Source organism: Ochotona curzoniae, unplaced genomic scaffold (assembly GCF_017591425.1).
Source record: "Ochotona curzoniae isolate NIBS_2020 unplaced genomic scaffold, NIBS_Ocur_1.0 scaffold_4506, whole genome shotgun sequence".
NCBI classification, from domain to species: Eukaryota; Metazoa; Chordata; class Mammalia; order Lagomorpha; family Ochotonidae; genus Ochotona; species Ochotona curzoniae.
The window spans coordinates 45,887,301-45,914,195 of NW_024467119.1; the positions used below are offsets into that span (position 1 = coordinate 45,887,301).

Here is a 26,895-nt window from a genome sequence, read left to right on the forward strand (position 1 = left end):
CCAGAGTTTTCCAACTCACAGCCAAATTGCCTCTCATGGTTATCAAACTTCTTCCTCCTCAGTTTCAAGCTGAGAGAAAATTTGACGTGTCTAACTATCCCCAGGAGCTGGTGGAGACAGCCACACTACTGAGGCTGTCATCATTTGCCACAGGGATTTGCTTCAGCTTTATCCTGTGTCAAGGAGAACCTGTAGCTAGTGCCTCCCAGCGCATGAAGTAAGATAGTGTATGTAAGATCTTCATCTGAGGAAACCATGTTAGTCCTTTTGCAATAACAAATGGGGAGAAAAGATAATATCCCAAAGCTGTTCCTCATAAAGCAAAGCTCATGAAGAGAAAGGAATTTTTAAATCAGAAAACTGTTAGTAAATATGATCAGTTGGTAGTAAGTAAACATGACCAGATAGTGGTAAATAAGTAACACTTTTAAATGTAAGACATTAATCTGATATTGGGAAAAGAAATGTGACTGAGAGTGGAGGAGCCATAAATTTCTTAAAGAAAATTAAATCAGGTAAAAATGGGAAAAAAAAAACCCTGATAAAAAGCTTCAGTTAAAGGGCATTTGGTTGGAAATACTGGCATATATAGGTTAATAGATTAAAAAAAGAAAATAAAGATTTCCAATTGGCAGAAGTGTTTAGGTTCTTTGGTTAGTCCAGGGAACAATGAAAGAAAGGATAAACATTGGAGCATTGATTTGGTGAAGTAAGCCCAAGGGTTTAATAAAGTTGCGGCTAAGAAACACTAGCATTAAAAGCAATGTAGAGTGTCCTCTGTGGACTATGATGAGTGCTAAGGGTTCTGGTCATGGATTTTAGTGCCACTCTTACTTGCAACAGTAAAAGAAAGGGGTAGTTTTTTGCACAGTAAGCTTGTTGGGAATAAAGAAATTAGAGAATGATGGGTGGCAATGGGAAAGTGTGAAAGAAAGTGTCACAGGATTTCTTAAAAGAACTAGTACAGATTAGCCACAGGACACTTTTACCTGGGTTGGGGACTATTGGAGAGAATTGTTTTGAGGCTCATAGAGTCAAAAAGAACTTGAAAATCAGAATGAAATGATGCCAAACATTTTGTGAATACTTATGAATCTTTCTGATTCGTAAATGGTGATGGGAACATTTAGACATAAAAATTACATTTGAAAGAATGTTGAAGTTAGCAGCATGCTATCAGAATATTCCATCTCCTGTAACTTGGAGACACAAATGCTTTAGGATCATACTGGGCAGCACAGTTGAGATCTCAATATCTTGATGGTTAGTTCACAGTCCAGCCAGCTGTACAGAATTATAAAAATATATTTCAAACTTTGAACAAAATAGTGTGTTACTTCCTATATGGCTCATCAGATCTGGTTTCTCTTGTAAATATAAGTAAGGATCATTTGCAAAATAACAGAGTAGAATTTCCTGTGCAGACACATGCTTTTTATATTTATAAAGCTTGAGCTCTTTTGTTTTCTTTTTAATGTTCTGGAAAACTGGAAACTGATATGATTTTTCGTATCAAGTTTAGTTTAACATATGGCAGTGAGCTTTCTCAGACTGTCTCCAAACTTTGCAGTTAACAGTTTCCAGCCTACACAGGAAACGAAGCTGTGCTTCTGACGCATTCCCATTATATGGAAGAGAGAACAGCCTAAAGTTAAACCACAAAAATTATGTTTATACAAAGTGCAGCCTTCATTTTAAACCACAGTCATCCAGAAAGCTTCAGCTGATGATTCAATTGCATTTTTAAGTTGTACTAGAAAAATACTTCAAAGCATATCCATAGCCAACTAGCTCTTAAGTTGATTCTTCACCTTTTAGTTGGATGAACAATTTGCTTTATCTGAATCTAGATGCTACTTTGAATAAAGGTCCTCAGTTGAGGAATTAGTTTGTATTTGTAAGTCTTACACTAGATTTTGCATTGCACAAGCAAATCAGATGTCTTATATCTGAAACTCTGGAAGGAGAAAGTTAGGGTGTCCTTTGTGCAACATTATTGCATGTTGCATTCTACATAGAGTATATGGACAATAAAGAATTGGAAATACATCACCATTGTATTGGTTGCATATTTTATTATAATAATTCCACCCTGTTTTACACCTCTGCTTTTTGAGGTTTTGGGTTAACAGATTTTTTTCTTCCGGACAGCTTTCATTTCCCACTGCTATTGCTTTAGTCTCTTCTTCTCTCCCTTCAATTTTGTTCTAATGGTTTATGTATAATATATCTCCTGTGATGAGAAACCAGACTAAGAATTGTGGCTAGATTCTGTTCCAAAATGAGGCTGTCAGGCTTTTTGTCCGGGTTCAGTCTGTCCCATCAGGAAAGTGCAATGGCAGTTGGAAAGAATGCTTCTTACTCTTTGGTTGTCTCATGGTTTGTTTCCCTTTGACCAAGTCATATAACCCCTTAGAACCCTAGATTCCTCACCTGTAGTGTGCCTCACAAATTGCTTTAACAAGTTAAGGTCAAGTAGGAAAATATATGAGTACATAAAGTCTCACTGGGTTGTGAGAGTTAAATAAGGTTGAGGATCAACATAGAGCAAATAGGACATAACCTAGCATAGAAGACCTTCCCTTTTCTCTATTCTCAAGAGGATTTTCAATTTAAGTCCCTGCTCTTAGCTGCAGTATTTATAGTTGTTAGAGGATGAAAGTAGCATTCCAGATAGCTGAGAAATGTTACTATTAATATTGATTATTCTGTGGAGTTTTGAGGGTTCAGAAATTTCTTAAATACTCAAAAATTGGGTTTTTAATAAAATCTCAATATATTGTCTGAAATAACTTGTATAAATGTTAACTCATGGGCCCCACATGGCAGCCTAGTGGCTCAAGTTCTCGCCTTGCATGCACCAGGATCCCATATGGGTCCTGGTTTCTGTCCTGGCTGCCCAACTTCCAATCCAGCTCCCTGCTTGTGATCTGGGAAGGCAGTAGAAGACTCAAAACCTTGGCTTCGTGGACCCATGTGGGAAACCTGGAAGAGGCTCCTGGCTCCTGGTTTTGGATCAGTTCAGCTGCGGCTATTGCGGCTACTTGCGGAGTGAATCAGCAGATGGATCTTTGTCTCTCCTTCTTTCTGTATATCTGACTTTCCAATAAAAATCTGGCCCATCCTCTGCTGCGTTTCTAGGCCACAAGCAGGGAGCTGGATAGGAAATTGAGCAGCGGGGACATTTGGCATCCCAGTGCATGCAAGGGCACTAAGCTACTGTGCCAGGCCCTTTAAGTGGTTTTTAAATCATTTTGATAATTTATGCGTATAATTTTTATTTTTATATATCTTTCATATCTTACATAATTTCAAATGTTATTAGCAATAATGTTTAAATCTACATAATAATCTAAGCAGAAATGACTTAAACATTTCATTTTAGCTGTGCTTTTAACTTGTTTTCATTTTTTTTCCTCATTATAATTACACTTTTTGTACACTTAGGATTCTTTCCCTAACATAGATTCATGGAAGTGAAATAATTTTTAAAAAGTATAGATTTTTTTAAGACGTTTGCTAAGTGGAAATGGCAATCTCAGAATTATGATTTGACTACAAAGAACTGCTAAACAATGTTCCTCAGTCTTTCTCCTATTTAATCCACAGCAATATCTTAGCTCTCCATTTCACTATGAATCTCATCTATGCTATGTTCACTTTAATGATGTGAACTGCAATGAGCAATGCAATGGGATAATGACACGTTTGAAACCTTGATTTCTAATGTGTATTAAATATCTAATTTTAGATAGGAGATGCTTATATTAGTATTGTTCCAGTATTACTGACTTTCACAGAAGAGGATATGGAAGAATAGAGTAACCAAGCAGAACTGAGCAGAGCATGTCCTTTCTTTTTTTGTCCCAGGACATGCACTCCTTCCATATTTGTCTATGGACTGCTGCAATAATGAATTTAGCAACAAGTTCTATTCACAGATTTCACTGCTCTAGAAGGAAAGAAAGGACAAATTCATTCATCTTAAAACCGGAGGTCCAATTATCCAGTTATCTATATGATTAGCACCTCCTTTGAAAATACTATCACATACCTTCAGACTCTTAGTTCCACTGGGATACACAACTGAAGTGTCAGGGGGCATTTAGTCCCCAGCTCACAGCTGCTATAGTCACTTTTTTTTTTTTTCCTGCTGCAGTCACCTTATGCCTGCAACCTCATGAAAAACCTGGATCTATAATCACCCGGTCCAGTATTTTTTGAATTCTGACCTACAGCAACCAGGAGGGATGATAAAAGGACTAATATTTTTTAAAGTCACTACATTTTGGGATATTTTGTTGGCTACCAGTAATGGGAAATTTGATTCTAATAGATGTGTATTCTTTAAAAAATTCTGTTCCTAAGGGAGGTTTAGGCTTATAAACTACATTAAGTTATTTTTTATTAGAATTTTTAGTATAGTCTTATTCCTTTATAAATACACTAATTCTTTTAAAAGTCTCCCATATCAGCTTTTACAAATTTTCTCTTTCATCATAGTTAGAGTCATGTTCTAAACATACTATCAAAAATACAAAAGGGGCCCGGCGCGATGCGCAGTGGTTAAGGTCCTCGCCTTGCATGCCCAGGATCCCATATGGGCGCCGGTTCTATCCCTGCAGCCCCGATTCCCTTCCAGCTCCCTGCCTGTGGCCCCGGGAAAGCAGTCGAGGACGGCCCAAAGCTTTGGGACCCTGCACCCGCGTGGGAGACCCAGAAGAGTCTCCTGGCTTCGGACTGGCATAGTATCGGCCGTTGTGCTCACTTGGGGAGTGAATCATCGTACAGAAGATCTTCCTCTCTGTCTCTCCTCTCTGTATATCCGCCTTTCCAATAAAAAAATAATAATAATAAAAAAAGAATACAAAAGGTATTTTTAAACATTTCTTTTAAAAATGACTAAAATATACAGCATGAAGTTTACTCTCAAACTTTTAAGCTAATGTTTTGTAAGGTTTCTAGAATGAACTCAGCTTGTGTAACTAAAAAATTTATACCTAAATTTTATACCCATTTATATAAAGCATTAACTGTGTTTTCTTCCTCCTCTCTTGCACATGGCAAACACCATTCTACAGAGTGCTATTACAACATGGATACCTAATTTTCTGTTTTTGTAGACTATCCTTTCCATCATGACTATTTTTGGAAAGCTCATTAAAGATCTAAGTCCATGTGTGTAGCTTTATTTCTGAGTTCTTTATCCTATGCCTTGATCTGTATGTTTGCATTAATGCCAGTATCACATTGCTTTAATTATTATCATTTTTGTAATATGAGTGTGCAACGCAAGGACTTTAGCCACTAAGCTATGATGGTGGGCCCAAATTTTAATCGCCTTTTTTTTTTTAGAACATTATTGATACTCTTAATACGGATTTTAATGAATTGGCACATTATTTCAGATAATATGGCCATTTTAACAACATTACACTTTCAACTAGAGAGAGCAGAACACCTTTCCCTGAGATTAAATCACCTAAAAGCTGTACCTAGACTGCTGTGGACCTATCACAAAAATTTAACTCAACTTTGACTCTGGAAACATTTTGGATGTCACCTGAAGGAAATCCTTGGTATTCAGCAGCCGCCCATTTAGTCTGCCCAGAAATGTTAATAGCGGGCCTTAGTAAGTTTTTTCTCAATGCAAATGCTGAATTCCTCCCCTCTCTACCTTACGATCTAGCTCAGCAGACAGCAGTAAGATGATGTTCCAGATGCTAAAAAAGGAGGAAATTCCTTTTCTATGTAGAACAGAAATAGTGACTTACTCATATTAGAGAAATCTCTTTATCATGGCGAATGATATACATGTAGGCTTTCATGCACGACCTTAATTATGCTGAGGCAACTTCCTTTTTAAAAAAGTTTGTTAGGTGAAATGGGCAGAAAATCAAGATGGTGAAATAGGTTAAGGGCGTGTTTAAACAGATGGAGAATCATTAGCCAAGGCAAAGAAGAGAGGGCACATTCCAGGAAACAGGAGAAGATAAGCCGATAACATTGGGGCACCTGGAGACTGGCAGACACAGGAAAGCAGCAGAGACAATGGCCAGATACCCCAGTGGTGTTGCAAGGACCAGATACCCCAGTGGCAGGCAGCAAATGGGAATCTGAGTTCCAGCAGTGGCCAGAACTTTCTAGCTCAGTACATTTCTGGTTCAGTACATTGCATCAACATGGCAAACTACAGGTTCCACCCAAAATAAGGCTGGGTAGCCCCAAGACCTAATGGCCAGCAGATCAGAACTCCATGAATGACATGTCAGGTGCCATTTTGTACAGTGTGGCAAAGGCTTTGAGATTGCAGAGACAATGGAGTAGCGCATACATTGAGCTGGAAGCAAACTCAATTCCAGATCAGTGCATTGCACTGGTCCCATATAAAAAATAATATCAACTTTGGCATCTTATGTCTCAAAATCAGTCCTTGTAGCCCTCAGATATTCAGCCATTAGATTCCAGCAAGATCATTACCACCACCAACCTAGTTATTTAGGACATCTGGTATCTCCCTAATCCTGGGAAATGCTTGAGCCAGAAATGGGAGAAACATTGTACAGACAATGGTGCAGTCCCCCCATGGGATCACAGGAGGTACAGAGTGAGCTAGGAGCTGGGACTACAGAGGCCTTGGTGGAAGTAGAATATAAGAACCCAGTGCTGGAACTCACTGGGTGGAGTGGCATTAGTGACTACAAAGAACCGTGTGCCAACCACAATAAGTAAATTGAACAGTAGACGTGTGGGTGATACAGCTTAGAAACCTGCCCTAAGGAGAAGAATCTGCTAACCAGAAGTACAATGACCAAGAGCAAAAGAAGAGACAAAGGCACAATGAATATTACGGAAGACTCCCCTGCAAAAGAGCAAAAGCCTTTGGTAGCCTCAGAGTTAACTAAGAAATACATGGAGAAAATGGGGGACACAGAATTCAAAACACTTGCTATTAAGCTTCCTATCAACAATGAGAAGTACATACAGACATTCCAGGAATATGTCACACAAGAAATAGCAACACTGAAGTAAAACCGAGCCAAATTATTGGAAATGAAGGATGCAATAGAGCAAACTAAAACTTCTGTGGAAATTCTCAATAACAGAATGAAGAAGGCAGAATGCCAGAACTGGAAGATATTTCTTATCACAATGGGGAAACAATGAAAAAGCTGGAAGCAGATCTGGGTCAATCTCAAAAAGGTATTCAAGAATTAAGAGACACCTTTGAAAGGTCAAATATAAGACAAACATAAGGAAAAGATCCTTATATGTGCATGTGAAAAAATCAATTGACCTATAGAGGACTGGGAATCAGACTCACAGCTGCCCTCTCACAGGAAACTCTGGAGGCCAGAAGAGAATGGAATGACTTATTCCAGATTCTAAAAGAAAAAAATTGTTGGCCCAGGATAACGTGCCCTGCAAAACTTTCCTTTGTCTTTGAAAATGAAATAAAATGCTTCCACAGCAAAGAAAATCTCAAAGAATTCATCTCTTTCAGACCTGCCATACAAATGATATTTAAAGTTGTCCTCTTGACAGAAAAAAAGAATAGCTCCCACAAAAACCAAAGACAAATGTGAAGAAAATCTCAGTAAAATAACAGCAGAAGATTTAGTCAACGGTTAACCAATTGCTAAATGACAAGACCAACTTCCCACCTATTTGTATTAGCTCTGAATATAAATGGCTTTAACCCATTAATCAAACATCACAGACTGTACACTGGATTTAAAAAAAAAAACTGTATTTGTTGCCTACAGGAGACATGTCTCATCAGTAAAGATCAGTGGGAACTACGGCACATGGATTTGTATGTGTGTGTGTGTCTGTGTCTTTTAGTTTCACTTCTTCGGTGCAGCTTTTTTTTTTTCTCATTAAATTCTTCACTGACTCACTGGTCAAATAGTAGCATTTCCTTCAAGAAGGTTCTTAACTTTCACTTCTTTAGGTACACCTTAGTCATTCAATAACATGTTTTTTTAACTTCATAGCATTTTGAGTTTCCTGTTGCTGATTTTGTCTTGTGGAATTTCATTTAAGGGGAGCTATAGTAACTGTGTAATGGAGAGTGTCATATTAAGATAAGAATACAATGCAGTATGCATCTGTACTTCCAAATCAATGATGGACTCTAATGAAACTGTTAACTACATGTTGACAATAGGATGCTGGATTCTCTGCATTGTCCATGCCTGCAATTATGGACTTATGACTGTTTATGAAGAACTATACAGGTGTAATAATACAGGCGAAATCTCTGTGTATGTGGGAGGGGTTTAGAGGAGGTGGATAAAGTAAATCCCAGAGCCTTTGGAACTGTATCATAAAATATTAATAATTTAAAAATATTAATATTTTCATCCTGAAAAGATGTTGAATTTTGACAATGACTTTCCTACATCTTTTGGGGAAATTTAAGTTTCTTATTCTTGCTCTATTAACGTGATATATCGCAATAATTGATCCTGAAATGTGGAACCACCATTGTATCCTAATCATTTTTAATTAATCCCAGGTATAATTTATCCTTTGGTAGAATCCTATTTATTTCCAGTGTATGTTCTTTTACTGATTTGTTGAATTCTGTTTGCCAATATTTTGCTTTCTAATGCTTTACCATTTATGTTCATCAGGGATATTGGCCTGTAGTTCTGTTTGCTTTTGTGTTATATGTTTGTCATGTAATTTTGATCATGAAAAATTAACTTATCATTTCTTTATCCAGCTTTGATGAGTTGTTAGCTATTATCTCTTCATATAACTTTTCATCTTCATTTTGCTCCTTATTCAACTCCTAGATTGCCTATATTTTTCAGCTTTATGAACTGCTGTTAAGTTCCTTACTTTCATTCCTTCCTCATTGAGTTTCAAAACTGTTGTGATATATTGTGACCATAAAATAGAAGAATGTGTGATGTTTTCTATCAAGGAACTCATGATACTGGAAAATAAGAATTGATGATAGTACAATAGTCATGTTATACTGTCCGCATACTAGGAGAATGCCAAAGAGCACTATAAGAACTCAAACTGGTGGGTTGCAAGCTTTCTTAAAAATTTGATGTATGTGTTCATTTTTATAGAAGGCATTCAGTTAAAGGTAGGATGAGTCAGTTTTCAAGGAATTTTGGGTTGTTTGTGTAAGTGAAGTGGAAGATACATAAAGAAAATGACTGGGAAAAAGATCATGAGAGTAGAAAAGCCAGATATCCCTTTTCTTTTTTTTTTCAAATGAAGGAATTTCTTAGTCGCATTGAAGACTATAGGAAGTTAGCAAAGGATTAACTAAGTAGAAATATTCATCTCTTTGAGATCTATTTCTCAAAAAAAATTTTAGTAATAATTCATTTCAATGACTTACTAGCTTTTATATTCCTATTTTTATTAAATGTGAAAATATTTAATAAGTTTAAAAATTATTTTTGCCACATTTTATATTAACAAAAAACCCCACATTTATTTATTTATTTAGAAAGGTAGCAAGATAGACAAGGAAGATTCTGCCTCTTTTGACTCACAACCCAGTGCTCAAAACATCTGTGGCTTAGCCACGTGGAAGCCAGGATCTGGAACTCAGTGCTGGTCTTCTGTGTATGTCAGTGATCCAAGTTCTTGGGTTACCATTACATACTGCTTGCCAGGGTTCACACTAACAGGAAACTAGACTTGGAAGCAGGGTCAGACTTGATCCCAGGATTCCCGTATGAGATGTGGATATTCCAAACTGTGCCCTAACCGCTGTGTCAAGCAATCATTCCTCTGTGGTTTGTAGTCTTCCAGCAGAAAGTAATTATATAGCACTGCAGTAGGTTTTTAAGAACTTCAACAATAAATTTTGGCATCAAAAAAACATCAACAGTAAAAAAGTAAAAAGGTATGGGTAATAATGGATGCATTGAAATGTTTCATTTTGTCCTGGTACAGTAGCCTAGTGGTTAAAGTTTTTGCCTTGAATGCCAGGGATCCCATATGTGTGATGGTTCATATCCTGGCTGCTCTGCTTCCCTCCAGCTCCCTGCTTGTGGCTTGGGATAGCAGCAGAGAATGGCCCAAAGCCTTGGGACCCTGCACCTGCATGGGAGACCCGGAAGAAGCTCCTGGCTCTTGGCTTTGGATTGGTTCAGCACCAACCATTGCAGCTACTTGGGGAGCACACCAGTGGATGGAAGATTTTCATCTCTGACTTGCCAATAAAAATAATTAAATCTTTAACCAAAAATATTTCATTTCACATGTTTATGATTCAGCAATTTTTAAGAAACAACAAGATTTTTTATTCAGATTTAAATAATACAAATTGTTAGTGTTTGTTCCTTAGGAGTACATTAGACATGTTTCCTTAGCAATAACTGCTTATTACATGTTCCTACACATTTTTTAGTGTTTTTACCCAACATGGCGATGGACTGCTGTTTCCTAAAAAATGACCTGAAATTTTAAGCCATACACACATTTTCCTATTTCCAGGTAATTGAGTCATATTAAGTGGTAATGTACCACACATTAAGGACACGTTTATCAGGAGTATATAAGCATATGTTTTTGTGGTAAGCAAAACTGAGGTTAGAGCCAGGAAGGGTTAGAATACTACAGAGGTCACCTTGAACTTGCCATGCCATATTGTTGGAATCTCATTTCTTTACTATAACCAGAAAATTGACTGGCTAGTCATTCTAGTTCTTTCGAGCTTTAATAGTCCATTAAGTTATGTCAGGCTAACTTATCATCGCTTGTGACATCCTATAAAAAATTAAGGGATGTCTGAAAATTTTATAAATCCTGAATGTCATTTACGTGCAAGCAGAGAATCTGCCAGAATATAGTTTATTTTTGTTGTTGTAGCCAGGTTTGTTTTGCACATTTGGATATGTGAAAAATTAAATCTTGCTTCTGAAACAAAAGTCTTTATATATTTAATTAACCATTTCATGACCGCTTTAGAATCCAAAATATTGAAATAAACACACTGGGAAACACAAAAATGAGACACTGTAAAAAGAATGTAGTCTCATATAGTAGAAATGGTGTGGGTGCAAATAATCACTCATGAGTCAATGTTAGATACCATAAAATAGTTACTGATAGGAAACAAACTGGAATTGAGTGGGTATTAATTATATGTCGGATTGAGGTATTGATAACACAAAATAATTCCATTTTTAAAAAAGATTTATTTATTTATTTGGGCCCGGCGTGGTGGTGCAGTGGTTAAGATCCTCGCCTTGCACGCCTGGGATCCCATATGGGCGCCGGTTCTAATCCCGGCAGCCCTGCTTCCCATCCAGCTCCCTGCCTGTGGCCAGGGAAAGCAGTCGAGGACAGCCCAAAGCCTTGGGACCCTGCACCCATGTGGGAGACCTGGAAGAGGACCTGGCTTCGGATTGGCCATTGCGCTCACTTGGGGAGTGGATCATTGGACGGAAGATCTTCTTTTTTAAGATCTTATTTTTTCCAATTAAAAAAAAGATTTATTTATTTATTGGAAAGTCAGATATACAGAGAGGAGGAGAGACAGAGAGGAATATCTTCCATCCGAAGATTCACTCCCCAAGTGAGCGCAACGGCTGATGCTATGCCAGTCCGAAGCCAGGATGTCACAAGCCGATCCAAAGCCAGGATCCAGGAACTTCCTCCAGGTATCCCACACGGGTGCAGGGTCCCAAGGTTGGGCCATCCTTGAGTGCTTTCCCAGGCCACAAGCAGAGAGCTGGACAGGAAGTGAAGCTGCCGGGATTAGAACCGGCGCCCATATGGGATCCAGGTGGGTTCAAGGCGAGGACTTTAGCTGCTAGGCCATGCTGCCAGGCCCAAAATAATTCCATTTTAAGTCTTTTGCTATTAGATAATTATGTTTTAATGATTTTTAATGCAGTACCTAGTGTATCCATGTATATTCCTGGTTGTAAGAATAGCAGGTATGGCCCGGCTTGATGGCCTAGTGGCTGAATCCCTGCCTTGCATGAGCTGTATGGGTACTGGTTGTGTCCTAGCTGCTCTACTTCTCATCCAGTTTTCTGGGTGTAGAAAGCAGTAGAGGATGGCCCAAAGCCTTGCAAGCCAACATCCACATCAGGGACCTGGAAGAAGCTCCTGGCTCATATCTACAGATTGGCTCATTCCCAACATTGTGGCTGTTTTGGAGTGAACTAGTGGATGGATGATCTTCTTTTCTGTCTCTCCTTGTCTGTAAATCTTACTTTACAAGAAAAATAAATAAAATCTTAAACAAAGTTTCCATTTCTTAAAAAAAAAGAGTAGTAGGTGCTCCAGCAGTTAAAAGGTCCATAAGTTTCCTTTCTCTGTTGCTCTGCCTTCTAAATAAGTAAACAGAAAGAGGGAATAAAAGCAACTAACTTATACAAAATCACATTCTGACAGAGAGGCAAGCAGTGGAGATCCAGAGCATTCTGAGATGGTGGAAAAGCAGCTGTGGTCTTTTTCTTTGTGTCCTCATGTTTCCTTTTTCACTTTGGAAAGATCATAAGGCAGTTTTTAATGGCTGCCTTCTCCTCTTTTTAATTTTCCGGTCCCCTTCAGCAGGGGAAGACAAGCCTGCTGCCCAGGGCTAGAACTGTGTCTCCACGTGTCCTGAGAATGTCCAGGTAGACTCCATAAGTCTTCTCCTGTCTTCAGGGCTCAGTCACATTTGGAACTGGATTCCTCAAGTATTCTTTTTCTTCTTTTTTTAATGAGAATGTTATTTGCATGGAAGTACAGCTATTGTTTTGTTTAGCGGTATAATTTGATATCTCAGAAATTTGTCTCTGTGGGTGTTCACTTGGTCTCTGAAAAACAGATTGGGTCTTGAAGTGGTTTCTGAATAAATAATGAAACTTGTAAAAAATAAGAGTAATTGGAGCTCATTGCAGCCACTTTACAAAAAGGCAGAAAAACAGAAGGTGGCAGTGGAAATTGTCTTTAATCATGTAACACAGAGTAACCAATGTACATGTTGCACTAAATCCCTTACTCTTTATTTCTCTGCACCTATGATTATTCTGTTATGTACTCTTGTCACTGTTTCATGAATTTTTGCCATATTATTAAAAATTATTATAAATTGTGTTATTTAATGACTGAATCTATTCTATTATGGGGGAACATAATTTACTTTGCAAGTAGCCACTCCCCCTAGTTTTAAATTTTTTAATTCATTCAACCTTTATAAAATACTTAAGACCTGCTACATGCCAGGAATTTCTGGTGTTGAGGTTACAGAGTAAGCAAAGCACAGGCTATAGAAGCAAGACAGATAATAAAGTAATAAAAACTTAATTCTCACATAGAAGTGAGATAATTATTTGGAATTTATAGGTCTCAAAATTAGACTCTTCAAAGAGGTTCACTTTTATTGCCAAATCTTTGGATTGGCTTAACATTATACTAACTACTTTCCAGGATTAGGATCCAGGCTACATAATATCCATATTGTCTGCTTTTCTAAGCCTTTGCCATAAAGGTAGTCCTTAGGTAATCATTTCTCAGTCATGGTTTTGAAGGAGGGGGATATGAATCATGGACAGCCATTTTAGAGCTGGCCAAGGCTGATTTGAGCTGACTCAAAAAGGTGAGCTGGACGAATAGATTCCCTAATGTGAAAATCTGACCTAAAAACACAATGAATACGAGATAGTCAGCATTAGAACTGAATTTGGATCCTGATAAAGAGAACATCTGTTGCAATTATGTTGGACTGTGTCCAATATAAATGAGAGTGTAGAAACTATAAAGAAATATCACGTTTGAGGTAGCTAAATATTCATATACATTATTTATTCACACATACATATTTTATGCATGAAGGGACTATAAAAAGTTCATGAAAATTTAGTTTTTAATGAGCTGTAAAATTATAATTTGATTTGAAAAACTTAACAGAGAGGGCAAAAGAGTGAGTGAGAAAGAGAGAAAGAGATTGAGAACTCTCATTTTTTCATTGCCCAACTGCCTTTAAAAGCTGGGACTGAATTGCTTCTTGGCCTTTGGCTAGAATCAAGTGTAAAAGCTGAGACTGAGATGGCAAAACCCAGGAATCAGGAACTGAATCAATACCAGCCTCACAGATTACCGGGACACACTTGCTTGATCCAATAGTATTGCCTCCGAAGATGCACATTAGCAGCAAGCTGGAGTCTGGAGCCAGAGTTAAATATTAAACCAAGAGTAACCAACATGGCAAGCAGGCATCTTTATTGACATCTTAACCACTAGGCTAAATGCCTATCTCTTTTCTTTGTTTTCATGAGCTTTTTGAAATATCATTTGTGTGTGTGTGTGTGTGTGTATGTATGTATGTGTGTTTCTGTGATAGGTAGAAGAGAAACTCATAATACCTGTTGTGTTCATGTCAAAAGGCAGGACTAGTAATTATTTGGATGAATTATGATGTTACCTTGAACTCAGAATATCTTTTATGTTTTGTGATCCCTGAATGTTAACCTTTTTGGAGGTCTACACACCTATTTTAGCTTCCTTTTAATGCATTTCCTGGGATGTAGAGGAATATGTCCCAAATATTTGGATTGTTGTCTCCCATGAGGGAGGCCTGGATTGAGTTCTAGGTTCCTGGCTTTAACCAGGCCAGACTCTGCTTATTGCAGGCATTTGGAGAGTGAATCAGCAGATGTCAGATACATCTTTTTCTTTAAAGATTTACTTATTTTTGTTTGTCAGGAATATTTAGAGAGAGAAGGAGAGACCCAGAGAGAAAGGTCTTCTATTCATTGGTTCACTCCCCAACTGGCTGCAATGGCTACAGCTGAGCTGGTCTGAAGCTAGGAGAATGGAGCTTTTTCTGTCTCCTATGTGAGTGCAGAGTGCTAAGGACTTGGGCTGTCCTCCACTGCTTTCTCAGGCCGTAAGTAGAAAGCTGGGTAGGAAAGTAGAGAAACTGGCACACAAGTTGGTACCCAAATGGGATGTGACACTTGAAAATAGAGGATTAGCATGTTGAGCCATGGTACCGGCCTCATAAGATATATCTTTCTCTTGCTGTCAAAATAAATCAATAAATGAATGAAAAAATTAAAGGAATATGTAATGATCACTTTCCTTAGGCAACCTTTTTTTCATTGGGATTTAGCAGTGCATCCTGTATTCTTGTAGCATACTCTGTAAACTCTTTCAAAGTCCTTATATCCTGCAATGTAGATGTTTTATTTATTTTTCTTAGGTGGTAGAGTGTTTTATAGTTCCTAAATTGTTCCTGTGCCTATACATGATACCTTGAATCTCTGATTAGCCACAATCAGTAGCTGGCAGACCACAGCAGCATGGGCCCTACTGCTGTCCTGTGCTGCATTGCTCTTGGAGGGCTGTAGGTTTCAGGTGCAATCCAGTGCAGTGAAATTGGTCACAGATTGCTCCCTCCATTTGTTCCCCAGGCAAACAATACAAGCAAAAAGACAGAATCATGGTCTACATGGCAGGAATAAGCAAACGTAGGAGATGAGTTGCTAGATAGAAGTTCAGGACCTGTACTTCCATGCTGAGGCAGTATGATGGGTAGAGTCCTGTGGTATCTCACTTTGCATCAATGACTGTGGATGAGGTGTTTGTCCATCTGTACCAGCAGAAGCTGGTGGCAATGAGCTATACTTTTTATGTCCTCCCTTAAGTCCATCCTGAATCACACATCACTTGTTGATTTAGGAAAACATAGGAATGGGGTGCCCTCTAAGACTGAAATGGTGACAACGCACAAACTCTGGACATGTGATCAGTCTAAACTTAGGGCATCACCTATTGCTGAATTATGACAATGGCCACAGGTAAGAAAAAAAATAAGAAACCTGCTTAGAATTTCTGAAAGAATGGACATAATGAAAAGCAGATTATAAGGACTGGAATAAATACCTAATCTTTCAGTTTGAAGGCACTGTTATATACAACAAGCATAAGAATTTTCATGGAATCAGGACCTCCCTTAATGAATAAAATAAGAAATTGACCATAAGGCAGTCAGTGTATCTGAGCTACTGGGCAGAGAATTTGAAATAACTGTTTTATGAAAATTATGCCAACTAAGAAAAATAGTTTGGTACTCTATTAGGCATTGACACTGAGATTGGATTAATAAAACAAGTTCTTGATATGAAAACTACACAAAATGGCATAAAAACATGATAGATGGTATTAGTAGCAGGATAAATTAAAGATGAATCAAGTGGGCTTTAAAATAGGTATTTGCAAATGCACAATTGGAGGAGACAAAAGCAACAAAAATTTAAAGGAATGAAGGTAGATTACAGGAATGTCAAGACAGCATTAAAATAATATTTAGATTATTTTGATATAATTACAACTTAAGAATTCCAAAGGAGTAGAAAGTTTACCCAAGGGACTAATAGCTGAAAACTCCCCAACCGTAGAAAGATGTAAATATCCAGGGAGTGAAAACCCACCAGTCATATTCAACTCAGCCAAGTCTACTCTAAGACATTTTCCATTGAAGTTTTCAAAGGCTATAGGAAAAAGTGTTCTTAAAGCAGCATCATAAAAAAGCACATAAAGATATTCCAATTCACCCAGGAAGCTTCTCAGCAGCAACCTATAGGTCAAGAAGAGTGTGAATAAATATCAGTGTTGAAGCAAGGAACACCACTGATTGAAACTACTACGTGCTGGAATGATATCTTTAGAGATAAAAGAATAATAAACAAAAATGAGAGAATTTACCACTATTAAATCTTTCCTACAAAAAGTGCTAAAGAGGGTTGTTTGTTTTTGTTTTTTTTTTTTTTAACTGAAAGAAAGAATGCTGGTGAGTTAGAAGAGAACATTAGATGGAACAAGGCAAACAACATTTTCACCAGCTTTGTTAAATACAATGTTGAAAATCCAAGCTCGAGCAAGCATGTGAGAGAGGGAAATACAGAGTATGCAAATTGCAAAGAAGAAAATTATACCTGATTGCAGATGAGGTGGTCTTATAAGTAGAAAATCATAAATATTCCATCAAAAATGATCAGAATAAACAAATCTGATAAAGTTGCAGGAGACACAATCCAAATAGAAAACTCACCAGTATTTTTATAGTTTTATAAATCAATAGTAAATTAGCTGAAAAAATCAAGAGAGGAATCCCATTTTTAATGGCTTCAAAAAAGAAATAAAGGAATAAAGGAATAAATTTATCTGAAGAACTAAGAGTGCTACAAGGAAACCTTAAAACACTAATGAAATAAACTGAAGAGGAAAAGAGTAAAGGTAAGATATCCTTTGTTCAAGTCTTGGAGTAAGGACATCTAGGGTAGCTTAATATTTTTTGTTTTAAGATTGATTTATTTATAGAAACAGAGGGTCATTGATTGATTGGTCCATCTGCTGGTTTACTCCCCAGATGGTAACAACATCTAGAATTCAGCCATGCTGAATCCAGGAGCAAGGAACAACTTCTGGGTCTCACACATGGGTGCAAGTGTTCAAGTTCTTTGACTATCTTCTGCTGCATTCCCAGGCTCATTAGCAGGGAGCTGTATTGGAAGAGGAGCAAGGGGCAGTTGAACCAGTATGAATATGGAATTCTGCTGTGACAGATGGCAACTTTATCCACTGTGTCACAATGCCATCCCCAATGCTTTTTTCTTAATTTAGGTGTTATTATGTGTGTGTTCAGAAAACAAATTTGTTTATCTGTTCACTTACATGTATTTCTTGGGATGTAATACTGTATTTTAATTAAATATTAAATAAAATAGGAATAAAATTTGTTAAAATACCCATACTGCCCAAAGAAATCTACAGATTCAATAAAATCCCTATCAATTTCATTAATGTTCTCTAAAGAACTAGACAAAACAATCTTAAAATTTGAGTGGAAGCACTATCCACCATAAATAAAGAAGGTGAACTTATACTACTTAACTTCACCATAAACTACAAACCAACAACAACAATTAAAAAAAAAACACCACAGTATTGACATAAAATACAAACACACATGGTGGCTAGCATTGTGGCATAGTGGGTAATGCTATTGCTTGTGACATTGACATCATATCTGGGCTCTGGTCTGTATCCTGGCTTACCCATTTTAAATCCAGTTCCCTTTAATGGCTTGGGAAGGTGGTAGGAGAGCACCCATGTGTTAGGGCTGCAGTCATCTACATGAGAAACTTAAGCTGGCTTTAGCCTGGCCATTATGGTCATTGTGGCCATCTGGAGAGTAAGCCAACAGCTGGAAGAGTCTCACTCTCATTGTCCCTCCTCTCTGTCTCCCTACCTCCCCTCCCCCAGCTCCCCTATTACCTGATATCCTCCTTTCTCTGTAGCTCTTTCAAAATAAACAAATCTTTTTAAAAAGGACAAGTATGAACCATTGGAATAAAGCAGAGAACCTAGAAGTAAAGCTGTGCATTTACAGCTAACTTATTTTCCACATAATGCTCAGAACATCCTTTGGAGAAAGGAGTGTCTTCCATAAATGATTTCAGGGAAAAATTGGATATTCACATGTAGCAGAATGAAACTAGATCCCACTTCTCACTATGTTCCAAAATAAACTCAAAAAGGAGGAAAGACTTCTAAGTGTAAGATGTGAAACTACTACATAAAACATCGGGAAAGCACTTCATGACATTGGAATGGGCTCAGACTTTTTGGATAAAACTCTAAAAGCACAGGAAACACAAGCAAAATAGACATATGAGATTACATCAAACTAAAAAGATTCTGCTCAGAAAAAGAAACTATGTATAACCTGAAGAGCCAACTTAGAATCTGTTAACTGGTCAATAATCAGAATGCTTAAGAAACTAAAGCATTTCTCATAGGGAAAAAATGCAGTTAAATAGTACCAAATCTAGAAAGTAAATTTAAATGAGCATTTCTTAGAAGACATATTAATGTTCAACATCCTAATGAACAGGATGCTTAGTAACACGAAACATCATTGATATGCAAATTAAAATCACATAACACATTAGCGTCATCCAGATAGAATGTTTATTACCAAAAAGAGATAACAAGCATTGACAGAAAATGTGGAGAAAAAAGAACACATCATTCCAAATTGTTGGTGAAAATGTAAATTAGTACACTCATTTTAAATGAAAGAACACAGGCATATAAAGGCAAATATCACTTTATCTTACTCATTTGTGAAATGTAAGGAAGTTGGTCTCAGAAATTGAGAGCAGAAGAGTGTTAACCAGGAGATGGGGATATAAGGGAGAAGTGGAGAAAGGTAGGCTAACTGGTATTGGTATTAGGAGAAACATTCTGGTGTGCAATAGAAATGATGATATATATCTTTATATTTGTTTTAAAAAACAGAAGGATTTTGAATATTTCACCAAAAAGGAATACATGACTTAGGAGTTATATATACTCTGATTTGAACATTTACACGATGTATACAAATACTGAAACATGATGCCCCATAAATATGTGCAATATGTACATGTCCATTAAAAAATAAAATTTGTGAGTGGACATTTGTGGTCTAGTTGGTAAACCAGATGTCAGCAATGCTGGCATTCCTTATGAGAACAGGGTTCCTAGCTGTTTCACTTCTGATCCAACTCTCTGTTTATGGCCTGGACTAAGCATGCAAGATGGCTCAAGTGCTTTGATCCCTGCTAACCCTTGTGAGAGACCAGAAGAATCTCCTACTTCTGGGTTTGACCTGGCCCAAACCTTGCCATTGCAGCCATCTGGAAGTGAACCAGCAGATACAGGGTCTTTCTGTCTTTCCCTCACTCTGTAACTCTGACTTTCTAAATAAATAAATCTTTAAAAATAACATTTTAAAAGGAGAGCTCACAGCACAAGTATGCACATAATAAGTATGCAGATCCCCAAACATCCCTTGGAGACTGTGATGCATTAAGTTTGGCTTCTTCTGTCAAGCACTTAGGTGATACTTATTATTATTAGGCATGTTCAAAAATCTCACTTTACTCTCCAAAGATGTTACTGCTGCTATGTTTTAAAGGTCTTATTTATTGTTTGAAAGACAGTATAGTACATGCAATACATTTGTTACAGTTAATTTCATTTCCAACAAAGATTATTCAGTTCTTAAAATGCTTTTAGGAATTAGTAAATCAGAAAATAAAGACATAAAAACTTCTCATTAGAATAAAAGGTGTTGGAGAATCAAGATGGTGGAATAGGGTAAGGACATATTTAAACGGACGGAAAAACATTTAATCAGGATGAAGCAGAGAGGACATATTTCAGGAAATAGGAAAGGATAGAACAACAGAAGAGGGGTACTTGGAGACTGACAGAAACAGAAAAGCTGTGGATACAACGGTGTGGTGTTGCAGTGACTGATATTTCAGTGGCATTCAATGAACAGCGATCTGAACTCCACCAGCAGCCGGAATTCCACCAGCAACCAGGTGGGAAGGGGCTTTCACTGGGAGCTTGGGAGGTGAACCCAGACAAAAAACTGTCTGTCCTGCTGGTCCGTTTGATTTGACCAGGAGCAGAGACAGAGTGGCAGATTCTAGACGGGTAGTGTGAGAACAGGGTGGAATTCATGGCCCAGTCAGCCCCCTAGAGCTGAATTGGGCGCCATTTTGCATAAGGAGGCAAGGGAAAGGGAAAGGACTGCACATGCACTGAGCAGGGAGTGAATTCATTTCTGACTCAGTGAGCTGCAGCAACGTGGCATTCCACAGGTTCCACCCAAGGCAGGTCTGTGTAGTCCTCAGATCTGACGGTCAGCAGATCAAGAGCTGAAGTAGTGGTACCTCAGGTGCCATTTTGCACACTGTGGCAATAGCTTTAGGACTGCAGGGGACAACAGTGAACTGTGCATGTGTTGAGCTCATGAGAACTCACTGAGTTCCGTGGATTGCACTGGTCCCACAGGAAAATAATACTGACTGTGGCATCATATGGGTCAAAATAGATCTGTGTGGTACCCAGACCTAACATCCAACAGGTTCCGAATAGATCATTACCACCAACAACCTAATTGTATAGGACACCTGGTGACTCTAATCCTGGGACCTGCTCCAACTGGAAGTGGGAGAAAGGTTGCAGAGACAAGGGTGCAGCCTCAGCACAATATCACAGGAGGTAGAGAGTTGTGAGCTAGGAGCTGGGACTATGGAGACCATGGTGGAAATCTGACATAAGAACCCAGACCTGGAACTCACTGGAGGTTGTGGCACAAGTGGCTGCAAGCAAAAAGTTGTGTACTAATTGCAATAAGTACAATCGCATTGTAGACCTGTGGGTGATACAGCTTAGAAACCTGCCCCAAGGAGAAGACTCTGCTAACCCAGAAGTACAATGATGAAGAGCAAAAGAAGAGACAAAGGCACAATGAATACTACTGAAAACTCCCCTGCAAAGGAGCAAAACCCCATGCCAACCTCAGACTTAACTGAAGACATTGAGAAAATGGGGGATACAGAATCCACAAGACTCATTTTAAAGCTTCTGATAAAAATGAGAAACACAAGAGTTCAAAGAATTTAAGGAAGCAAGAAAGCAAATCAAGGCTGGTATATAAGAAATGAAGAACACAGTAGAGCAAATTAAAAGTACAGTGGAGAGTCTCCAAAATAGAATGAAGCAAGCAGAAGAATCTCAGATTTGGAAGATATTTCCTGTCATCAGGGGGAAGCAAACAAAAAGCTGGAAGCAGAGCTGGGTCTGGCCAAAAAAAGTATTCAAGAATTGAAAGACATGATTAAGAGGCCAAATATAAAGGTTATGGGAGTCCCAGAAAGTGCAGAAAGAGAAGCTGAGTTTGCAAATGTATTTAATGAAATAATAAAGGAAAATTTCCCTAATCTGGAGAAAGAATTAGGAAACAAGATCCAGGAGGGGCACAGAACTCCCAACAGGCTTGATTAAAAGCGATCTTCACCAAGACATATGATTATCAAGCTCTCTTCAATTGAACCTAAGGAAAAGATCCTGAAATGTGCAAGTGAAAAAAATCAACTGACATATAAAGGAATGCCAATTAAACTCACAGCAGATCTCTCACAGGAAACTCTACAGGCAAGAAGAGAATGGAGCAACATATTCCAGATTCTAAAAGAAAAAAAAATGTCGGCCTAGGATAACCTATCCAGCAAAGTTTTCTTTTGTCTTTGAAAATGAAATAAAATTCTTCCACAGTAAAGAAAAGCTAAAAGAATTTGCCTCTTTCAAACCTGCCCTATAAATGATACTTCAAGATGTTCTCTTGACAGAGAAGAGGAATAGCATCTACCAAAACCAAAGGCAAATGGGAAGAACATCCCAGTAAAATGACAACAGAAGACTAAACCAATGAACAACCCATACCTAAAATGACAGGACCAAAGTACCATACATACATGTTAAACTCTGAATGTAAATGGCTTAAGCTCAATCAAATGTCATAGATTAGTAGACTGGATTAACAAACAAAACCCATCTGTTTATTGCCTGGAGGAGACACACTACACCAACAAAAATCAGCGGAAACTATATCACAATGGGTTTTGTTGTTTTCTGTTGGTTTCATCTCTTTAAAATACTTTCTTCTGATTAAATCATTCAGTGATTTTTAGATCATGCAGTGGCATCATTTTCTTCAAGAAGGTTCTTGATTTTCATTTCTTCAGCTATACATTAGTCATTGAATAGCATGTTATTTAACTTCTTGGTGTTGTTAATTTCTTTTTTCTCCCTGATGTTGATTTTGTTTTGTGGCTTTTCATTTAAGGGGATGTATAGTAGCTGTGTAATGGAGACTGTCATATCTAGTAACATGTCATTTAATTTCATGGCATTCTAAATTTCTATTTTTCTTTCTATTGTTGATTTTGTATTATGACTTTTCATTTAAGGGGATGTACCGTAGCTGTGAAAAGGAGACTAACATCCAGATGCGAGGATGCAGTGTAGTATGCATTTCTGCTTCCAGACAAAGATGGACTTAAAATGGAACTGTTGACTATATCTTGACAATAGGATTCTGGACTCTGCCATTGTCCATGCCCGAAATGATGGACATATGACTGTGTATGAAGAAGTATATGTTAGTAACGATATAGAGGAATTAGTGGATAAGGGAATATGGAACTGTATCATAAAATGATAATAATAATAATAGTAAAACGTAAAAAAAAGAACAAAGGTGTTTATTTTTGACAAATTTTATCAGCAAAAATACATAATACATATTGTAAGTAAAACTTTTAGTGTGGTTTAATTTTTGTTTTTATGAAGGTGATCTTGTGTGGATTTTATTGTTTTATTTTATTTGTGATCCATTCTGGTTTATTCTCAGTTTAAGATGCTATATTTAGTTATTTTACTTGAAAGAATGACAGAGAGGCAGGGAGACACAGAGACATTTTCCATCAGTTGGTTCACTATACAAATGTCCAAATGGTTAGAAAAGCCACAGTTGGGCTGGTCTGAACCTGGGAGCCAGGATCTTCTTCCAGGTCTCCCACATGGGTGTAGGAACCCAAGGACTTGGGCCATCCTCCAATGCCTTTGCTGGCCATTAGCAGGGAGCTGGATTATAAGTGGAGAAGCTGGGATACAAGCTGGTGCCCAAATGGGATGCTGGTGCCACATGCAGAGGATTAGCCTGTTTGGCCATTGTCCTAGTCCCTCTATTGGTGTAAGTACAAGGCAACGCTCATTATCATCCAGAACCAGTTGAAAAAAAGAACAAAAAACAAAACAAAACAAAACAAAACTGAGTGTTTGTTCTTCAGCCTGTTGGGCTCCAATGCCTGATAACACACTGAGAGAGTCCATTTCTCAGGGCCAATATCAAATTAGTAAAGCTCATGAAACCATCACATAAAACTGGCATGCCATTTATTAATTTAAAATGGGGAGTTGTAAGTCAAAGAGAAAATGTGAAATGCTAGAATCATGTTATTACATAGATCTTTCCTGGTGTGGGCATCACATTACTTGGGAAGTTTTCACTAATTAAAGGAAATAATATAAATTATTTTGCAAATTACTGTCCCAGTGAGTATAAGTTCTTGTTATCAACATGTTCTATGTACAAACTATATAAGAAATCAAACCTTAATTAGGAAGTTGCTTATTGAATTCAGAATTAGAAATAGAATTAGGATTAACTGCCTAATGATCAAAAGATTAGACAGTCAAATGGGTCCACCTCCCAACTGAACTTGAACCTCGGAGTCTGTTAGTCAATACACCTGCATACAACACAAAGCGGAGATATCTAGGTCTGTAACATTGGGAATACTCATTAAGAGATAACCAATGTTTTCCTTGCCTTAGTCAGTGGTAGTGTTTGTCTTTGTAACTCTTTATTTGTAGTAAATTCACTTGACTGACATTTCTTTAACGGTAAAAAATACACTGGTAATGGTACAACATTTCAGGCCAGACAGCTATTCCATTTAAAGAGCCTTTATTTTTAATGTAATCTATTCCAGTTTGACTCTGAGAGGCATTTTACCGCAGTTATTATGACTCCTAAGTATCATGCTGATGTATGGGAAAAAGTTCTAAAAACTCATTAATTAAAGTCTTGTTTATACTATTTTTAGCTCAAATGAATTCAACTGTATTTAGTTACCTAATTTCCAAAACGTGTGTAACTTTTTGTTATAAACAATCACACTTAACATTCATAGATAATTGCACTTCTTTTTGTGAATTTTTGTTAAACTTTATTACTGTAGACAGCCATGTAAGTGACATAACTCTGCTACGCCTGTGGCCCTAGGTACTATGGTGTGGCTGACTGTTCCATTAAAAAATATACTACAAGGAGTGTACTGTAAACATATATACCTCCACAGCCTAAACTACAGTGATTCCAAATTTTGGCTGCAACAGCACTGCCAGTTAAGGAAAAGATATCATGTGTTCTCCAATTCATAGTTTTCTCTCTCTAAACAATACTGCCTGGAGTGCCTTTCACATGGCTACCTTTCAGATTTATTTTAAGTTAAGTTAAAATCTTTTCCACAATGAATGTGGACTTGATTCTAGTATTTTAGAGGGTCATTCTAACTTAATAGTGTCAGTTTTGAAATGGCTAGCATGCCTCCTTGTACCTGAACATTTCTTAGCGTTGACTCAAACAATGCCCCTGCACTTGGTATTGAAATGGAGATTTCATGGGACTATCACTCATCTCTCTATTCTGCATGTTAGATATTACCAGCATCCCATTTGGGCACCAGCTTGTATCCCAGCTGCTCCACTTATAATCCAGCTCCCTGCTAATGGCCAGCAAAGGCATTGGAGGATGGCCCAAGTCCTTGGGTTCCTACACCCATGTGGGAGACCTGGAAGAAGATCCTGGCTCCCAGGTTCAGACCAGCCCAACTGTGGCTTTTCTAACCATTTGGACATTTGTATAGTGAACCAACTGATGGAAAATGTCTCTGTGTCTCCCTGCCTCTCTGTCATTCTTTCAAGTAAAATAACTAAATATAGCATCTTAAACTGAGAATAAACTAATGATAACAATCTTCCTTTTGACTAAACTGGGATTATGTCTAAATGTGAATTCTTCAGTCACATGTCTCCTGTCAAGAATTGCTCCTAAAAGTTGGAACTGATGTATCAGAAGTAGCTGGTTTTGGATTCTTTGAACTTACAGCATTGATAATCTTTTGCCATTTATTTTTAACTCAAGTATTTGAATACTACTGTCTTCTGAAGTTTTCTGATTCAAGGAAAAACTACTTTGTGAGGCATTTTCCTTCTTTTATTTAAAAGAATCTCTTCATTTAGAGAAATTTTAAAAATTGACAAAAGCCTGAAAATTGATTCTAAACCTCGTTTAAAAATATTTTTATTTTAATATATTTCTTAAGTTTGAAAGTGTTACTTACTAAATGTATTCAAATTATTGCTCCAAATTATACAACCTTAGTCTAAGGTTTTTTAAAAGAAAATATTTTTATTTGGGAAAAAACGAGATATATTTTATTTTTTTTAAAGATTTATTTTTATTATTTTTTTTTTATTGGAAAGGAGGATATACAGAGAGGAGAGACAGAGAGGAAGGTCTTCCGTCTGATGATTCACTCCCCAAGTGAGCACAACGGCCGATGCTATACCTCTTCTGGGTCTCCCATGCGGGTGCAGGGTCCCAAAGCTTTGGGCCATCCTCGACTGCTTTCCCGGGCCACAGGCAGGGAGCTGGAAGGGAATCGGGGCTGCAGGGATAGAACTGGCGCCCATATGGGATCCCGGGCGTGCAAGGCGAGGACCTTAACCACTGCGCCAGGCCCAAAAAGAGATATATTTTAAAACACTAAATGGGTAAAATTCTTAATAAACTCTATTAAGCTTGGATGAGCTAATTTTGGATTCCTTATACAGTGAAAGAAACCCATTTTTTTTAGAAAGTTCTGGAACAATACTACTAGGGATTTCTTAAGTACCAAAACAAAAATTGCTTGAAAGAATCCGTTAGATGACTGTTCATGGTTCTTCAGTTGTGTAATGTAAAATACCATCTTCTTTTAGTTACAAATTAAAGGGGCAAAGGTTATTTGTTGAAATGTTAACATTTTCAGAGAATTTTAAAAGTGTTTAGTTCGTAACCTGACATTAGTTTAATCATTTTGGCCTGTGTAGTAGTCCTGTTTAAATTGACAGGGAAGAAAGCTATTTAAAGATCCAGATAAGTGAAGGGACTCAGAATATTTCTGGTATATAATTCAGAACTGGTTATATTTTGGAAGCCTAGAGGTTGATACACTTCCAAGAAGCCAAATGTTGCACTGTTCCATACTAGCTCAATGTTTGAATAGATACAGGTTTTGCCCAAAGTTGAGTTCATTGTTTGGATAACTTGATTTTATCTCATTTTTTTAAGAACTAAAAAAATAAATACTGTTGTTGAGTGAAAATTGATGCCAAAAAATACCTGCACTTATATTTGCAATATCTGTGGAATTAAGGTCAAGTATGAAGTAGCTCAAATTTTAA

At 37.5% G+C, this 26,895-nt stretch overlaps 1 protein-coding gene across 1 annotated transcript in view; it reads right to left on the reverse strand.

The window, feature by feature from the left end:
• The window catches only part of NDST3 (N-deacetylase and N-sulfotransferase 3), a 159,451-nt gene that overhangs the window by 47,463 nt on the left and 85,093 nt on the right, over window positions 1-26,895 (reverse strand). The window lies entirely within an intron of this gene.